We start from the raw sequence: 18,971 nt of genomic DNA, 5'->3' as shown, positions 1-18,971 counted from the left end.
CTCCACTCAAGTACTCCCTCAATGCAAGAATACTTTCTTCTATTAAATTGGCATTCTATGATGCTCACCTTCCCAACACAATCAATGAAGACAAAGCAGATGTATAAGCAAATGTGGAGAAGAAAGCTGATGGTGCCTGGCTATCAAAAGCTATAGTGTCTGGGGTCTTAAAGGCTTGAAGGTAAACAAGCGGCCATCTAGCTCAGAAGCAACAAAGCCCACATGCAAGAAGCACACCAGGCTGTGTGATCACGAGGTGCTGAAGGCATCAGTTATCAGGCATCAAAGAACAAAAAATTATATCATTGTGTGCACACTGCCATAATACGATTGCTGAAGACAAATGGGTACATAAGCAAATGTGGCAAAGAAAGCTGATGGTGCCCAGCTATCGAAAGATATAGTGTCTGGGGTCTTAAAGGCTTGAAGGTAAACAAGCGGCCATCCAGCTCAGAAGCAACAAAGCCCACATGGAAGAAGCACCCCAGCCTGTGCGATCACGAGGAGTTGAAGGTTTCAGATATCAGGCATCATCAGAACAAAAAATCATTCATGGTGTATGAGTGGGGTAGTGCAGAGTGGAGACCCAAAGCCCATTTGTAGGCCACTGTACATCCCCTTACAGACGGGTCTTGGGAAGGAGACGAACGAGTCAGGATGCGATGTAGCAATGATGCAACATACAATTTTCCTCTAGTTCCTAAATGCTTCCTCCCCGCCCCCGCCCCATCATGATCCCAATTCTACATTACAAATATGGCTAGACCAGGGGATGTACACTGGGACAGATAGGAACTGGAAACACAGGGAATCCAGGGTGGATGATCCCTTCAGGACCAGCGGTGTGAGTGGCGATAATGGGAGGGTGGTGGGAGGGTGGGGTGGGGTAGAAAGGGGGAACCGATTACAAGGATCTACATATAACCTCCTCCCTGGGGGATAGGCAACACAAATGTGGGTGAAGACAGCCATCAGACAGGGCAAGACATGACAAAATAAAAATTTATAAATTATCAAGGGTTCATGAGGGAGGTGTGAGTGGGGAGGGAGGGTGGGAAATTAGGAACTGATGCCAGGGGCTTAGGTGGAGAGCAAATGTTTTGGGAATGATGAGGGCAATGAATGTACAAATGTGCTTTACACAATTGGTGTATGTATGGATTGTGATGGGAGTTGTATGAGCCCCTAATAAAACAATAAAAAAAAGAATACCTTCAGACCATTGACCAGGGATGTGAAAAGTTCTGCCCACAGACAGAATATATCAAAAAATAAATCACTGCAGATATACAATACCCAAACTCACTGAAATCGAGTAAATTTTGACCTATAGAGACTCATAGGAACCCTATAGGAAACCTGGTGGATTCAAAACTGTAACTCTGTACAGGCATAGAAAGACCCATCTTTCTCCCATTGCAGATATACTTAAGATAAAATTTGACATGTTATCATTTGTTTCACTTTTAACCATTTTTAATTTGTTCTACTATTGTAATATTTTCTGCTTTCTTTTGTGTCAAATAAAAATGCAATCAATATCACTGAACTAGTATAGAAATTGATATATGAAAATATAATCTGTGGTCTAAATGCTCACTGAAAACACAATAACACTTTACTTAAAAAATAAAGAAGAATGGAGGAAGAATGCTTGGACATCTCTGATCTCAAACTCAATATAAATACTTATATAAAATTACCAAAAAAAATCACAAACCCATGCTTTAATTTTCATATTTCAAATTGTATAAGACTTTGGGGAATTTATTCTAATGAACTACTCATAGATGTAGCAAAAGGAAATTTGTTGTAATACTACTTAAATACTGAAAACATTAAAATGTATGAATATCCAGTATGAGAGTATACAAGATCCTTAATATTGTACCCTGTAAGTCAAAGACAGTGGGCTTTTTAGATTTGTTAATACAAAAACTGTATGAGATATTATGTATTTTAAGGCATGGAAAAATGTTTGTTATATACTACCAAGAGACAATGGATAACCTGTTGAATGATAATAATTTCATTACAAAATACATTCACGCACATACATAAAGAATATGTGTGTACTCTATGCTGTTATTGTGTGCCAGTGAGTGGATTCTGTCTCATAGAGACCTTATAGGACAGAGTGCCTCTGTTCCATGGATTTCCAAGGCGGTAATCTTTACAGACAGAGACATCTGCACCTTTCTCCTCTGAGGTAGCTGGTGGGTTTGAACTATTAACCTTTAACTATTAACTCCTGTACTTTTCCCCTCTGAGGTAGCTGGTGGGTTTGAACTATTAACCCACCAACTATTGGCCAAGCTTAGTTACTTAGTCTACTATTCCATCAAAGATCCTTGTATTTATTTATATCTTTTATATAGACATAATCATAGTAATAAAAAAGGAATTACTCCAATAAATCACCAACATTTGCCCTGCAATGTAAACTATAGGCCATTGTCATTATTTCTGTCTCAACTTCAACTTCTTCCCAGTCCACAAATATAATCTCCTTCTCCTCTCAAACCTCTCTTATACCTCTCATCTGTATGACTACTACAGTCAGGGAAAGAAATAGGGGGTGGTGGTGGGAGGGGAGCAACAGTAAATGGATTGAAATGCATCGAATAAAATGTATGAGTAAATGCTGAACTAATTTTTTAAATGCTGAATTTATAAGCGACTTTTTGATATTTGCTTACCTTCCTGCACTTCTACATTTTCTTTTACAATCGGGGGGTGGGGTGGGGTGGGGGTGTCCCATTTTAGGATTGGGATAGGGGAGCACAGGTGAGAGGCCAGTATAAGGGACTCCAAAATCTACTACTTCAGAAAAGCAATAAACATACCCACAAGAAAGCCTCGTCTTTCAAAACTCTGGAAATTAACCAAATGCTTGTAACACTCTGAAGAGCATTTATTAAAAAGAGATGAATCTCTGTAAAAAGAGTGAGCTTTGTAGTGTTTTAACTTACTCTATTCTCATTCTCCTTTCCTCAGCTCCCATGAAATCAAGTAACCTCAAGACAATGGTGACTGAAAAACCAGCAATTGGTAGCCACTGGTGGGAGCAAACCGATTTCGAGCATCTGACCTGTCTGGAAGTTCCCTGGAAAATCTTTTTGCAAGGTTTGTTACAATTTGCCCCAAATTAGGCCCCTTTCAGTGAAGAAGGTCCTATCCCTCAGGTATTTATCACATTGAGTGACCATTGTTAACACTGCAGCAAATGACACAGTAATACCAGTTAGAACAATTAAGAAGCTGGCAAAAAAAAGATGAATAGGAAACATTTTCCTTATGATCCAGAAGGATTTGTGCATGAGAGAGCATGGGCAGGTCCAGGAAAAGTCTGAAAAAGACCTAATCACTTATCTCTTACTGGACCAAAAGCTCTACAGGGTATAGAAGAGCTGTCCCAACCACACAAAGAACCTCTCAGTTAAAAGTAGAAAGCTTACTGAAATGGAGGAAACAACTAGGAAGTAAAGGGCATTTACAGAGGTCTAAATACAAGCATGTGAATATGTAAATATATTTATATTTAATGACAAAGAAATAAATCTATGTACATATATTTATATGTTAAGTACCAAGGTAGCAGACAGACATTGGGCCTCTACTCAAGTATTCCCTCAATGCAAGAACACTTTGTTTTAACAACCTGGCATTCCATGATGTTCACCTTCCCAAGATGATTGCTGAAGACAAAATGGGTGCATAGAAAATGTGGTGAAGAAAGCTGATGGTGCCTGACTATCAAAAGATATAATGTCTGGGGCCTTAAAGGCTTGAAGACAAACAAGTGGCCATCTAGCTTAGAAGCATCAAAGTCCACAGAGAAGAATCACACCAGCCTGGGTGATCATGAGGTGTTGATGGGATCAGGTATCAGGGATCAAAGACCCAGAACAAAAATATCATATCAGTATGAATGAGGGGGAGTGCAGAGTGGAGACCCAAAGCCCATCTGTAGACAATTGGACAGCCCCTTACAGAAGGGTCACAAGAGCCAGTCAGGATGCAGTATAGCATCAATGAAACATACAACTTTCCCCTAGTTCTTTAATGCTTCCTCCCCCACCCCCCAAGTATCATGATCCCAATTCTACCTTACAAATCTCACTAGACCAGAGCATGTACACTGGTACAGAAAAGAGCTGGAAACACAAGGAATCCAGAACAGATAAACCCCTCTGGACCAATAATGAGAGTAGCAATAACAGGAAGGGAAGGGGAAGGTGGGGGAGAAAGGGGGAACTGATCACAAAGATCTACATATAACCGCCTCCCTGGGGGACGGACAACAGAAAAGTGGGTGAAGGGAGACATCGGACAGTGTAAGACATGAAAAAATAAGAATAATTTATAAATTATCAAGTTTTCGGGAGGGAGGGAGGATGGGAGGGAGGGAGGGAGAGAGCCGGAGGGGAGGCAGGAGAAATAAATGAGAAGCCAATACCAAGGGCTCAAGTAGAAAGAAAATGTTTTGAGAACGATGATGGCAACAAATGTACAACTGTGCTTGCACCATGGATGGGTGGATGGATGGTGATAAAAGTTGTTCAAGCCCCCAATAAAATTTTTTTTTAATCAATGACAGATTAAATGATAGAAGTTTTCAAGACACTCACCTATTCACTTGAACTATCTTTTCTGAACAACAGAAACAGTGACTATGCACGTGAATCTTACCAGATGGAATACACAGGAATCAAACCAACTACATTCGTGGAAACAGACAATGGGGAAACCCAATATCATCAATCAGAACAAGGCCGGGGGCTAACTCTGAAACACAACCACTCATCAAGTTGGAGCTGTAGAAAATCAAAAGAAGCCCACAAAAGCTAAAATATAAACTTGAGTATATCCTATTCAGATACCATCTCTCAAGAGTTGATTTAATTCTCTGAAAAGTAAAGATAGAACACCAAGCAAGTTGTGATATGAATCCCAGGACATCATATACAAAGAAAGAAAAATGTCATGAAGAAGAAAGGAAGGGGAAAAAGAACAAAATGGGGATCAGATGAAACTCTGGATCTTATTTTGAACATAAAGCAACTAAAATGAATGGAAGAAAAGATTAAAATAAAAAGCTTAACAGAAGATTCCAAAGGGCTGCTCAAAAAGACAAAGTAAAGTATTATATGAGATGTACAAAGACCTGAATCCAGAAAACCCAAGGTTAGAACATGCTCAGCATTTATCAAACTGAAATAACTATGTATTCATTTGTCAAATTTCAATAATGAGAGATCCTATGGGCAAAATATTGAACAACACAGGGAGCATCAAGAAAATATGGAGAAAACACAGACAATGTACTGAAATGACCTGGTCAGTGTTCCATTATTTCAAGAGGCAGTGCATTCCCAAGACCCTATAGCAATTCAGAAAGATGTCCACAAAGAGCTAAAGGCATCGGTGAAAACAAAACTCCAGGAATTGATGGAAGACCGATTGAAATGCTTCAACCAACTTATGGATGCTGGAAAAGCTCACTCTCTAAGTCAAGAAATTTGAAAGACAACTATCTAGATAATAAGCTCAAAGAGATCCATATTTGTGCCTATTATAATAGTGTGGTAGTTACATACTCTGTTGTCAATTTGAGAGGAGACTTAAGAGTGAAGGGGTGGAGTTTAGCCTATCAGTCAGGTCACAGCTTGATAACCTTATTTGGAGGGGCTAAATTGATAAAAAGCTTGCTGGAGGTGAGACACAGGTAGACTCCCTGGGAGACTTTCCAGCTGAGAAGACACAGGGAACTGTGCTAGTGCCTTGCTAGTGCCCTGAGCTGGAGGAGTCATGTGAAGACCCCTGCCAGTGCTGAGATGTTTACAATGCCACTGGATCCACAAGACTCCCACCCACTGGCCTGTGATCTTCCTGCATTCGGTATCACGGCATGTGTTGCGTGAGTCTAAAGAAGACTTTCTAGATTGATATTGAATATATGGGCTAATATCGGACTTATGGACTTGATCTGGGCTTGGCTGGGATGTTTTCTGAATATTCAATTACTCTTGTATATAAACCTCTTTCTTATACACATATGAGTGTCTCTATGAATTTGTTTCCCTAGTCAACCCAGACTAACACAAATAGTGACTCAAAAAACGTGGAAATTATCAAACAATAATATTGATATCACATGTGAGTAAATTTTGCTGACTACTAAAAGAGGAAAGCGGCAGTGTAACAGCAGAAATTCAAGCCAGATTCAGAAGAGGATACTGAATAGGGAATATACTTGCTGGTGTCAGATGGATCTTGGCTGAAAGCAGAAAATGCCAGGGAGATCTTTAACTGTGTTTTAATAATTATGCACCTTGGGGATCATAACAAATTATGCGAAGCATTGCAAAGAAAAGGAATTCCAGAAGACTTAATTCTGTTCGTGCAAAACCTGTCCATAGACCCAGGGACAGTTGTTTGAACAGAACAAGGGTATACTATGGGTTTTAAAGTGGGAAGTGCTGCATGCGTGTCAGGGTTGCATTCTTTCGCCATCTTTATTGAATGTATATGCTAAGAAAAGAATCCAAGGTGCTGGCCTATGTGAGGAAGAATCGTAGCATCAGGATAGGAGGAAGTGCCCTTGACAACCTGCTCTTTGCAGATGACACAGCTGTATTGCTGACAGTGAAAAGGACGTGCAGCACGGACTGTTGGTCAAAGACTACCCTCTTCAGTATAGATTACAACTCAGTATAAAGGAAAGAAAATGTCACAACTGAACCAGTAAGCAATTGCGGGAGGAAAAAGGGCCCCCAACAAATCATCACTGGTCCGGTAGGCACAATTGTACGGCGATAATAGGTAAAGATTATAGTGAAGATAGTGAGCATGAGAGATAGAAAAGATTGAAATAATGGAGTCAGACACGTTTCATAGCAGCATGCTCACCTCAGCCCCACTTGGTGGTTCACGTGGAGAGACCTCAAGAGCAAGAGCAGGAGAGCCCAACTTTATTGCTAACCAAGGTTTATCTCTACTTAGGGGGGGCATGATTACAGGTAACCACACATCACAGGAAGGAGCAGTACAACAGGCATACACACTATAGGAAGGGGATGGATGTACGATAGGCATAAGCGTGACAGGAAGGGGATGAGCTAGAGGTGTGCGCATAGGAATCGGAAGGACTAAAGGTATACATGTGACAAGATGGGCAGACCCTAGATTCATGATGGCGGCCAAACCTTGGTCACCCTTGGATGGGCTTGACCTCTCTTGGGTCTCCTACAAGGAAACAGTCAAATACTATCCTAATCAGAAAGGAGCGAGTCCTACTTGTGGGATAAACAGTGGTGACTGCTTGCTCCCTTAGGGAAAATAACCCCTGACCTACTTCTGTTGACCTCCAAGTATATAGGCATTTGCCACGTGTAGCAAGCAGCTAAGTTTGGCATATATTTGGGAGAGACAACTTGGGAGAAATCCTTCTGTTTCCCACAAGCAATATCATGACAAATGGAAGGAAGATTCAAGTTATTAAAATTTTCATTTTACTTGAATCTATAATCAATATCCATGGAAACTAACCAGCCACCATCATAAAATGAATCCCAATCTATATAACAACCCTATATAGAGTTTCTGAGACTAAATTTTTACAGTCTGCTACAGAGTAGCAGAAAACTTCAATGTTCCCCAAAGTAGTGGTTGGTGGGTTTGAACCACCTCTGTTGAGGTTAATGGTCCAATGCTAACATACAACATCACCAGGCTCCTTGCCATAGAAGGAGTAGTCAAGAAATCAATCATATTGCATTGGGTAAATCTACTGGAAAAGATCTCTAAAATATTCAAAAGTAAAGATACCACTTTGAATACCAAGGTGCACCTGATCTAAGCCATGGCATTTTAAGTCATATTATATGCATCTGAATAGTTGACAATGAATAAGAAAAACTGAAGAAGAATTGATGCCTTTGAATTACAGTGTTGGCAAAAAATAGTGAATACACCATGAACTGACAGAAGAGCAAGCAAATTTGTCTTAGAGGTATAACCAGAATGTTCTTTGAGGCAAGGATAGATAGTGAGATTTCTGCTGAGCTACTTTGGACATGCTATCAAGAGAAACCAGTCCCTGGGAAAGGAATCACGCCCAGGAAAAGATGGTCAGTAAAAGGAGAAAGGCCTCTAACAAGAAGGATTGGACAGTAGTTACAAACAACAGATTTGAACATGTCCTGGACTGTGAGGATGGCTCAGCACCGGGCAGTGTTGTTGCTGTTTTACATAGCGTCGCTATGAGTCAGGGTGACACACAACAACAGCATATAATCATACCACATTTAAAGATATAAACATATCTATATAGATAGCTATATATACATATCTATAGCTATCTATATAGATATGTTTATATCTTTAAATATATATATTCATATATATATATGAAAAGGTAAATGGCCTAGGACTTTGAATCTCCCACCCACTTTCCCTGAATTCCCTGTGTTCCTGCTTTTTCACCCTTCATTACCTCGGGCTCTGCTTTCCTTCATGTTTCTGATCTTTCCACTCCAGCACATTCCCTTGAACTTGGCAGGCTGGCTCAGCCTGGAATTTTGAATGTCTTCTTTGAAAGCCCTTCACTTTGTCCACAAGGGCAGGTGAACTGTGGAGTGAGGGCACCAGTGGAGCCAGGGAGGGACGGGGTTCTCTCTATGACCTATATGGTGTTTCCTGTTGAGGTACCAAGAGAAATAGTCTCAGAAACTCCCAAGAGTCCCCTGACTCCTTGGGACTTCCTTATCCACAGGTTAACTTTGGTACCTTTCAAGGTAAACTTTATTCTTCCTGGATTCTCCCTTCCTTTCTTCCCAACTCTTTCCTCATCATATTCACTTTCCTGAGGGGCAGGTAAGTCCTCTTAAGGCCTTAAAACTTTGATAAGCATCAGAAGCAGTAATAATTGAATTATGAAAGTGAACATTTATCGTGCACACATACACACTACAATCTTGGTATCACTATTCTCTTCCTCCTCTAACTATAAACATTTTCTAAGAACTGATTAAACTCTGCTTGAGTTCAACTCCTTTTAAGCCAATTCCTCCTAGCATCCTGCCAGAGGTTGGGATAGATCTGTGTCTAACCACTTCATAGTCCCAAACTCTAGGCTATGAGATATTACAGAGAAATATTATACCCCAGCAATGAACCCACATTGCTCAATCAATCTCTAGGATGGAGGAGCCACCAAGTCGGCTTCATACCAACAGTAGAAAGGGCTCCAATGCCTCACCGCTTCACTCCACCATGGGTGGCAGCAAGCCTGGTCTTATGGACAGGCAACCTGTGCAATCACCACAAGCCCTGAGACCAGCATGCTCCAGTACATGATGTGAGGTTCTGCTGTTCCCACTGTCATTGAGTCACCGCCTACTCATAGCAACTCTCTGTAGGTTTTGAGAGGCTGTGATTTCTTCTTTCTTTTTTTTTCAGAAGCAGACAGAGCCTCACCATTTTCTCTTGGAGCAATTGGTGGGTTTGAACTGCTGATCCTGGAGTTGGCAGTGCCACACTTACCTGACAGCACTATCTGCGCTCTACTGTTACCATCATGAAAGTCTTAGTAATTATTTTAATTTTAATTTTGCGCTGATCCTCATAAATTATGTAGCTGATTCTGGCTGGCAGTTACCAATAATAAGAAGAGCGATGTCTTTGGTCTTCTTGTGTCTCCCTTTTGGAAGATGCCTCTGTCTTCTGCTACTGATAGGGGGCAAGGGGATGGAAAGGGATGATGTGGGGGAGAAGTGAGGAGGCTATAATTCACTTATACAAATAATTAATTTAGAGTTATTATTCTATTGTTCCCTAGAAAAGGTAAGGGAAGTTCAGGTTTTCCTCTTTAATGGGGAAAAGGGCCAATCATGTAAAATGCAAGAGTAAAGAGTGTGTATGCATTGGGGTGAGGGTTTAAAGAAGTGACATTGAGTGAGCATTTACTGTATGCCAGACTCTGAGTCAAAAGCTTTATATACATCATGTGCATCATCTCACCTTTCCCCCAGAACATGAGCATCATCTCACTTTTTCCTCAGAGTAGTGTACCAGGTAGATGCTGTCATTATCCCAACTTACAGATGGAGAAAATGAGGTTTAAAAAGAGTAAATAGCTTACCCAATATCGCATAGCAAGCAAGGGGCACATCTAGGCTGACTCTACACCCAATCCAATGGCAAGGGTGTCAACTTGTTTGTCTCTAGTAACTCTTTAATCCTCTTAATACTCTCTGCAATAGACACTCTTATGATTCTTATATTACAACTTAGGAAAGTGATGCATAGCAAGGTTAAATAAATTACTCAAGGTCACACAGCGAGTGAGTGTGGGATGCAAAAAGGGCTTTTTCCCCAGGTTGTCTCCCCAAGACATATGCCAAACCTGAGATGCTGCTTGCTAGCATATGAGAGGTCAGCTGCTTGGAGGGATTCTCCCTGAGGGCATTCAGCCATGTAGAGCAATCAGACTCTATTGTCTGTCCCACCTTAGGCGGGGCTCAGGCTGCTGCAAAGGATAGTGGATTGCTTTCCTGAAGGAGAGCTCAGAATAAGTCAGGCCAGGTCAAGAATGACCAAGGTTAGGCTGCCATCTTGGATCTAGGTTCTTCCCATCTTGTCACATGTCTACCCCTAATACCTCCTCTTCCTATTGCATGTACACCCCTAAATCATCTCCCTCCCATTGTTGTATTGCCTAAGGTACAACCCCTTCCTATGATGTATGTGGTTACCTGTAATCAAGGGGGCTTGCCACCCCTAAGTATATATAGGCCTTGGTCAGAAATAAAGATGTTTTCTCTTTTCCTTCCTTCTCCACCCACACTCTCTGTGCAGACCTGGCTGCTGAGAGCATGGCTGTCCCAGAGGTGAGCATGCTACCATAAAATGAGTCTGACTCCTTTATTTTACCTTCTCTCCTACCTTACCTATCTTCTATGACTTTACTATGATCTCTATAGATTATGCTGTACAAGTGTGCCTTCGGACCCCGCAATACTGTTAGAAGATGGTTACTCTGACAATTGAGCACTATAAATAGATTTTAATTTATATTACCTGTTTCTAGATTCTGAGATGTTATACTGCCTCAATACAGGGGAATTACCTAATGAAATATAACCCAAGATCTCTTATGAGCATAACAAAAAAGTGGAAAAAATACCACGTTCTGTTCTTTCTAATCAATCCTTTTCCTAAATTGACTAAGGCAGATAATATTCTGACATGACCCAACGTCATTTCCCAGGTTCCATCACGAAAGCACTGACAATCACCAAACATTCCCATAGTGTCATCAGGTACATATTGCCTGCCTTCCTCTCCAGAAATTCTCTATCATTCCATGAGGATGTCCTTTTTTCCTTCCCCTAAGTCTTCAGGAGTCTCTTAGCTGTAGCCTTGACCAGGTTAATGTAAAAGGCACAGAGAAAGTACATCCAGCCCACACAGGTTGACAAACTAACTGTGTCCTCACATTCCCCACTCTGCCACGTTGTCTTCCTCTTGCCTGTGCTCAAATCAACTAGCAGAGTGTCAGCTCACTAAGAACAAAAGCTGTGGTCGAGGCTTTTGTGATCAGTGACCAATGAGAAAATTTCCAGATGAATAAGATGACCTTCTTGATCTCCCGTGTTTTCTCAGCCACTATCTCTGCCTCCTTTCCTTAGTGGGCACCTTCTCTTTGAGAAAACAGTCCTGTTTTCTCTCCCTAGAATGGCCACTGTGTAGGAAACCACACGAACCTATGTGGAGATAACCTTGACATATGTGGTTTTAAAAATGCTCCAATTGTACAGGGCTGGGTCACTAATCTTAGCAGTATTGTTGGATTGGTTTTCCAGTTTTCAGTAAGAGTTCGAGAGACAGTAGGGGTTTTTCCCTGCTGGGAAGTGGAAGGAGAAGAAGAATGAAGAAGGGGAATTACTTGTGGCATTCACCTTCCCACTCCACCAGATGATTCGGTAAAATACTTTCAAAGGACATTGCTCAACAATTTTAAAGTTCTGGCCCCCCAAAATGACTGGATTGCCACAATATATTAGTCAAGGACAATGTTGGATTGTTTTCCCTCCAGAACATCAAGAATGGGCTCATGAGCGTCTCTAAATAGTGTGGAGTTGGATCCATTTCTATTAATTTTGTGGCTGCATTATTGCCACCCAGGAATGCTAGTGCTGTAATGTTTAAGGGCTTGACTTAGAGCTTTGTAGTTTAAACTGAAACCCACTCTATGGGAGAAAGCATGTGTAAATCTGCTTTCAAAGAGATTGCAGCCTAGGAAACTCTACGGGGCAGTTCTGCTCTGTTACACAGAGTCCCTAGGAGTAGAAAGCAACTGCATGACATACAAGAACACTGTGACTCCCACGTCCCCAGCTGGAGTATAAGCTCCTTGAGTAAAGAAACACCTTTGTAATTCTCTTTTATAGTCCATTATAAATTACACATCCTGAACAACAGTACAGTGTCACAAACAAGGACCTAGGAAAATAAGAGAAATAGAATTCACCACTGTGACAGCATCCTTCCCCAGAACCCTGGAGATAACTCATAATTTTCCAGCTTTCCACAGGCATAAGCTACCAAATCAGTTTGAGATGGAGCAATACTTCAGTTTGGGCTTACTATGAGAAGTGGGAATCAGACACTAGGTTCTTCAAATCAGTCATTTCATTACACAAGGACAGTAGGTGATTGAATGAAGTGAAGGATGTGTATACTTTGAGAGGGAACTCTCACCCGGACAATTTTGGATTTGACAAAATCCTACTTGTTTGAGGCTATTTATACCCTTGAGGTTCAAGTGAATTTGAGAGCAGCAAACATTTCCTATCAAAGCTGCCTCTTTTTCACTAATAAGTCTTACATCAGCAGATGATTTTATCACATATTTCAGTCTTTTCATATCCACTATCTAATTTTATATGACAATTATCCTGTGCATTGAGTAGGAAAGCATTCCCAGATACATTCATTAGTTTGCCAAATATCGTAAAGGTCAGGGAAACTGGAATGAAGCATCTAGAGGGCTTCTAACAGAGCTCTAGTTCTTGTAGAAACAGACTACTGCAGAGACAGTCCTCCCTAAATGTCTTCTATAGCAAGGGAAATAATTAATGCTGTTTTGTAATCATGGAACACAAAGTTGTCCTATCTCCAACTCTATTTTCAATGATGAGACAAAGTCAAGGTCAGAGAATTATGAAGAGTCATTTAAAGTCAACTCAATGTAATGGCATTTGAAAATAAACTCGTAATAGAATACACCTAACAATAAAGTTAGAAAAAGTCATCTTTAAAATGTTTGGCTTTGCAAATGTGGTGAATAAAGCTGATGGTGCCCAGCCATCGAAAGATATAGCGTCTGGGATCTTAAAAGCTTGAAGGTAAACAAGCGGCCATCTAGCTCAGAAGCAACAAAGCCCACATGGAAGAACATATCAGCCTCTGTGATCACGAGGTATCGAAGGGATCACTGAAGACAAATGGGTGCATAAGCAAATGTGGTGAAGAAAGCTGATGGTGCCCCGGCTATCAAAAAGTATAGCATCTGGGGTCTTAAAGGCTTGAAGGTAAACAAGCGGCCATCAAGCTCAGAAGCAACAAAGCCCACATGGAAGAAGCACACCAGCCTATGTGATCACGAGGTGTCGACAGCAATGATGAAAAATACAACTTTTCTCTGGTTCCTAAATGCTTCCTCTCCGCCCCCACTATCATGATCCGAATTCTACCTCACAAGTCTGGCTAGACCAGAGGGTGTACACTGGTACAGATAGGAAATGGAAACACAGGGAATCCAGGGTGGATGATCCCTTCAGGACCAGTGGTGTGAATGGCGATACTGGGAGGGTAGAGGGAGAGTGGGTTGGAAAGAGGGAACCGATTACAAGGAACTATATGTGACCTCCTCCCTGGGGGGGTCAGACAACAGAAAAGTGGGTGAAGGGAGACGTCAGACAGGGCAAGATATGACAAAATAATAATTTATAAATTATCAAGGGCTCATGAGGAAGTGGGGAGCAGAGAGGGAGGGGGAAAATGAGGACCTAATGCCGGGGCTTAAGTGGAGAGAAAATGTTTTGAGAATGATTAGGGCAATAAATGTGCAAATGTGCTTTACACAATTTATGTATGCATGGATTGTGATAAGAGTTGTATGAGCCCCTAATAAAATGATTTAAAAAATAAAAAATAAAATGTTTGGCTTTGAAGAAGGTTGCTCAACCTGTTCCAACCTGGGCAAAGTATTACACCTGACAGATCAAAGCACTTTCTGGGTCTCTGGCCTTGGTGCTGTTTCTGACATGTGAGAGCCTTCGGAATAATATGGATGATAAAGTTAAGTGTATATTTTGTAGATGACTTATAATCCAGGGAAACACTACCTTGTTAATTTTCCAGGACCCCGTCAGAAGCACAAGGGAGCCCTGGTCGTGCAGTGGTGGAATGCTTGGCTGCTAACTGAAAGGTCAATGGTTTGAACTTACCGTCCCCTTTGACGGAGAAAGATGAAATCGTCTGCTCTTGTGAAGATGTTCCACCTTGGAACTCCCCCGAAGTACCTCTACTCTGTCCTAGAGAGACACCATGGTCACTCTATTCCAAAGGGCAAGGGACATAGTAATCACGTTTTATCTTTAATTACCTATAGTTGTGTATGTGAAATCCCTCCAGCCATCAGACTACTGATTCTAATAATGTGACTGTCGGAGAGCCTTGAAGTTTTCATTTCTGTAAGCTACACTGGTTTCCATTTGAAATCTGGCATCGATTTATCCCCCTGTGCAGTGCTAACCTTACTGCACCGTCTCCTTGCTGCTTTAACATACATAGCATCTAACATCATTGCCAGCTCTTGGGGCGAAAGGAACCTGACAAAAAGCACAAAAATAAAAGAAAAGTGCTGCGACCAGGTTTTCTACTCCTGAAACGAGTTCCAGTCTGGGAAGCCCTATCCGATAGGGCCACTATGAGTAGGCATTGACTCATGCGCAGTGAGTGAGCGGTGAGGTTGGCACAAAACTCTTTCCTCCTAGTATTAACCAGAAAATGGTATCAAACATGTAACTGGATGACAATATCCACAGGAAATGTCTACACAGAAAAGAACTGTATCATTAGCTCTGATAAAGCCCTGTGTGTTGCAGCCAAATGTCTAAGTATAAACCATGCTTATGAGACTGTAGGTAGGTGACCATGTGCTCCTACTTCTGATTGTAAATCCGATTAAGAAGTGAATGATTACTGAATCTAATAAGTAAGGCATTTTTCAGAAACCCTGAAATAATTCTCTGAAAGTCATGTGGAGTGTTTACTTTGGCTCTGATTTTGCAAAGGAGAAAATTAAGGCTCAGCTAAGATCAATGAATTCCTGAAGGGCACCCAACCAGGAACAGGCACAGTCAGTCAGAGCATCCACTTCGGTGCCCTTCTGCCTGCACAAAACCTGACTCCCATCCGTGATGATCAGTCTTTCGGCGCCCAGAAAGATGTAACCAGATTATAACTCTTGTGCAAGGTGCCACTGGGGAGTTCAAAATAGAGGCACAAGAAAAATAATAGAAGGGGGAGCAAAATGTAGAAAGGATTTTTTTAAGGTTTGAAATAGTATTGGTTATGAAGCAGTTGAATTAAAGATAAGAAACAATTGCTTTAAGTTTTCTCTTCGTTATAGTTCCACATAACTCCCTGCCTACATCTATGTTTTGCACACTGAAAAACTTATCGACCATGAGCTAACTGGTCTCACTTTTTAAATAGAAAATTATGTACAATATGAAATCTAAGCCATCGCATGCTTGTAGAACTGTACTGAATCCATCGGCAGTAATTCAGTAATTCTTCATGGACACATGTGGCATCTGATTTAATCTCTCTGGAAGTTTATTTTCTAGCTGTCAAGTAGCCAATATTGGCTACTAATAATTTTTCATACATTTTCCTTGTTTTCCATTCCTTTAATCATTTCCACATGAAAAAGCTGTTTTCTTTGTACTATTTTTAGTGATAGAGAGAGCATCAGTAACTCCTAACAAAATTGGACTGGAGATTATCAGATACTAAAAGATTCAACTGAAATTAATTCTAAAGCTATATTCTCTTCAGTGCATTATTGCTTCTTCTTGGGGCCATTATACCAATCTCATGCCTTTTTTCTGATACCTTTACACTACATATTATAGTCACTTCTCAGCTACTTCACTTACAAAAAAATCCCCATTAAAACTCACACAAGTCTCAGAGAATCTAAGAATTCCAGAGTCACAAGGGACATCTGAGAAGACAGAGCCTCCTGGATGCTTGTAAATGTTAACAGTGAACCCTGTTTGTTGCTCTGTTGGTATAAAATTGAGATTTGGAGATTATTTTCCTTTTAAATACAGCAGAACTCGACAGAAAACCTTTTGTCGCTGTTGTGGTTTGGTTAGTTGGTTAGTTTGATCCTTCAAGAATAGTAAAATAGGATGGGCTTAGATATTCTTTCTTGTACTTGCACTCAAATTCCATTAGAGCAGCGGTCCTCAACATGTGGGTTGCAACCCCTTTGGGGGTCGAATGACCCTTTCACAGGGGTCGCCTAAGACCATTAGAAAACACATATTTCCTATGGTCTTAGGAACCGAGACACCGCTCCTCTACCCGTCTCCAGGCGGGTCCACCCACATGTAGATATGCCCACATACGAGCATCTGGTGTGAAGACTGTTACCCATGCGACACCATGCTTAAGACAAAATTTCATTTACTTGTCATTAGAAATAAATATTTCACAATATATAATTACATATTGCTTCTGTGATGAATCCCTCTGCTTTAATTATGTTCAATTTGTAACTATGAGAATCCTGCATATCAGATATTTACATGATGGTTCATAATAGTAGCAACATGACAGTTATGAAGTAGCAACGAAAATAATTTTATGGTTGGGGGTGACCACCACATGAGTAGCTGTATAAAGGCTCGTAGCATGAGGAAGGTTGAGAAACACTGCTGTCAGAAGGAAATGAAAGAAAAGGAGCAAATCCATAATCTCCTTACATATAGTAAGACACCGTAAAGCACTGGGGGGCAGGGGGGGATGCACAGACTAGAGAAATCCTACTGTAAGATGGCCACTGAAGGCCATCATAGCATTAAGTTCTCAGTCTGCTTCCTCTTCTATAAGATATTGCTTCTGCAAGAACAAGTCATGTGGCAGGTGTCCCCTGGAGCCACATCTGGGGGTAGTCAGCTTTCTTGGTAGGGCTTCTGAGGGAGAGGAGAGCCCTTGCAGGAGCATTAGGACTGAGAGGCCGTTCATCTGATTCTGGAGCCATTTCAAAGCTGCCCAACAAGCTGCCTTGGGTTCCTCGACTTGCAGAGAGGAACTTCCATCAGCACTAGTTTGTTAGACACAGGTTTAACAAGCTATGGCATCTCCAACTCATTAACCCATCACACCCACTCCCGTCCATCTGCCTGCCCATTCCACTACCAGCCTCCCTCCCTCCCCCATACAAAAAAAAGATGGTTTCTGTACTTGAGGCAGTCAGTGCAAAAAGAAAACCTACTGGTCCTTAAATGTATGGTAACAAAGAACCAAACACAAAACCAAGAGACGTTTCCATAGTCAAAGTCAATTTCCATAGTTAAAAAAAATGGCAACTTTCAATACCCCATTTAAATCCTTCCACCATTGCTTCTCAAATAAACGTAGCCCTCCTATGACCAATACCCTCCCCTCGAAGACATTTTGGAAGAGATTAAGTCTGCACTCAGAAAGACACTGTACGGACCACCTATGCTGGTTATGCAATGTCTATATCAGATAAATGACAATGCTCATGAAACTCACGGTTTGGAAGGAGTGGGGTGTCATGTGATTTATCATTCCTGGAATCAGATGTCTCTGTTATCATCCCCGGGAATCTGCCATCTGCTACCCTTGACTAGCAAGGAATAAACACACTCACACACAGGAAAACCCTCCCTGTTCTCTGTAGAGCACCATTCTGACTTTCTCTCATGCCTGCTTCTTTCTACCATGATCATCTGGTTTCTGCTCCTTCGTCCTTTGCCTTTTTAGCCTCCTCCATCCCCAGATGTAGCACTCGCATTCTTCTCTCTGCCAATGAGATGAGGCCCAAGCCCACTGACACACACCACTCCAATGAGCTCCAGACTGATTGCTTGGTAACAAAGCAGAAAGCAAAACACATGGCCAATGCAGTCATGTTCTAATCTCAGGGAAACTAGGACAATCACAGAATTCCTAAGGAATGTGAACTATTCTTCCCCCCAATTTTGCAATTACTTTAGCTCAAAACATTGCAACAAAAGCAAAATTACAGGGCTGGTCTTACCCAAATGTCCTGCCCCTCTTCCATGTCATCTGGGATGCTGAGAGAAGTGCTAAGACTAGTGGATGGTAGTGAAAATTTGAGTGAGTGGATTATAAGTACTATCAAATTATATAACTACCAGAGACCTCAGATCACCTGACCTAATCACTTATTCCGTACCTATGTGGCAATGGGGATTGATGATTGTTCCAGATAAGTCTGCTGTTTAGTACATGCCAAGAGCTTCTCCAGTGTAGAAATGTTTTGATTTTTTTCCTTTTGTTTTGTTTTTGTCATCCTGCTACAGTAACGAAGGAAGTATACTGCTAAAAATGATCAAGTGTAGGCTGCCCATATCATTTAACCTGATCACTAGCCCTCGTTTTTCACTCGCTCACCATTCTTTCTACTGGGGTTGCATGAACCCTGCTAATCCTCTAACACAGCAGTTCTCAACTTGTGGGTTGCGGCCCCTTTGGGGGTTGAATGACCCTTCACAGGGGTTGCCCAATTCATAACAGTAGCAAAATTGCAGTTATGAAGTATCAATGAAAATCATTTTTATGGTTGAGAGGTCACCACAACATGAGGAACTGTATTAAAGGGTCACAGCATTAGG

The sequence above is a fragment of the Echinops telfairi genome, unplaced genomic scaffold (assembly GCF_000313985.2).
Source record: "Echinops telfairi isolate 266 unplaced genomic scaffold, ASM31398v2 ScPeMD7_7424;HRSCAF=8462, whole genome shotgun sequence".
NCBI classification, from domain to species: domain Eukaryota; kingdom Metazoa; phylum Chordata; class Mammalia; order Afrosoricida; family Tenrecidae; genus Echinops; species Echinops telfairi.
The sequence above is the reverse complement of the archived record's forward strand: the minus strand, read 5'-3'. Positions refer to the sequence as shown.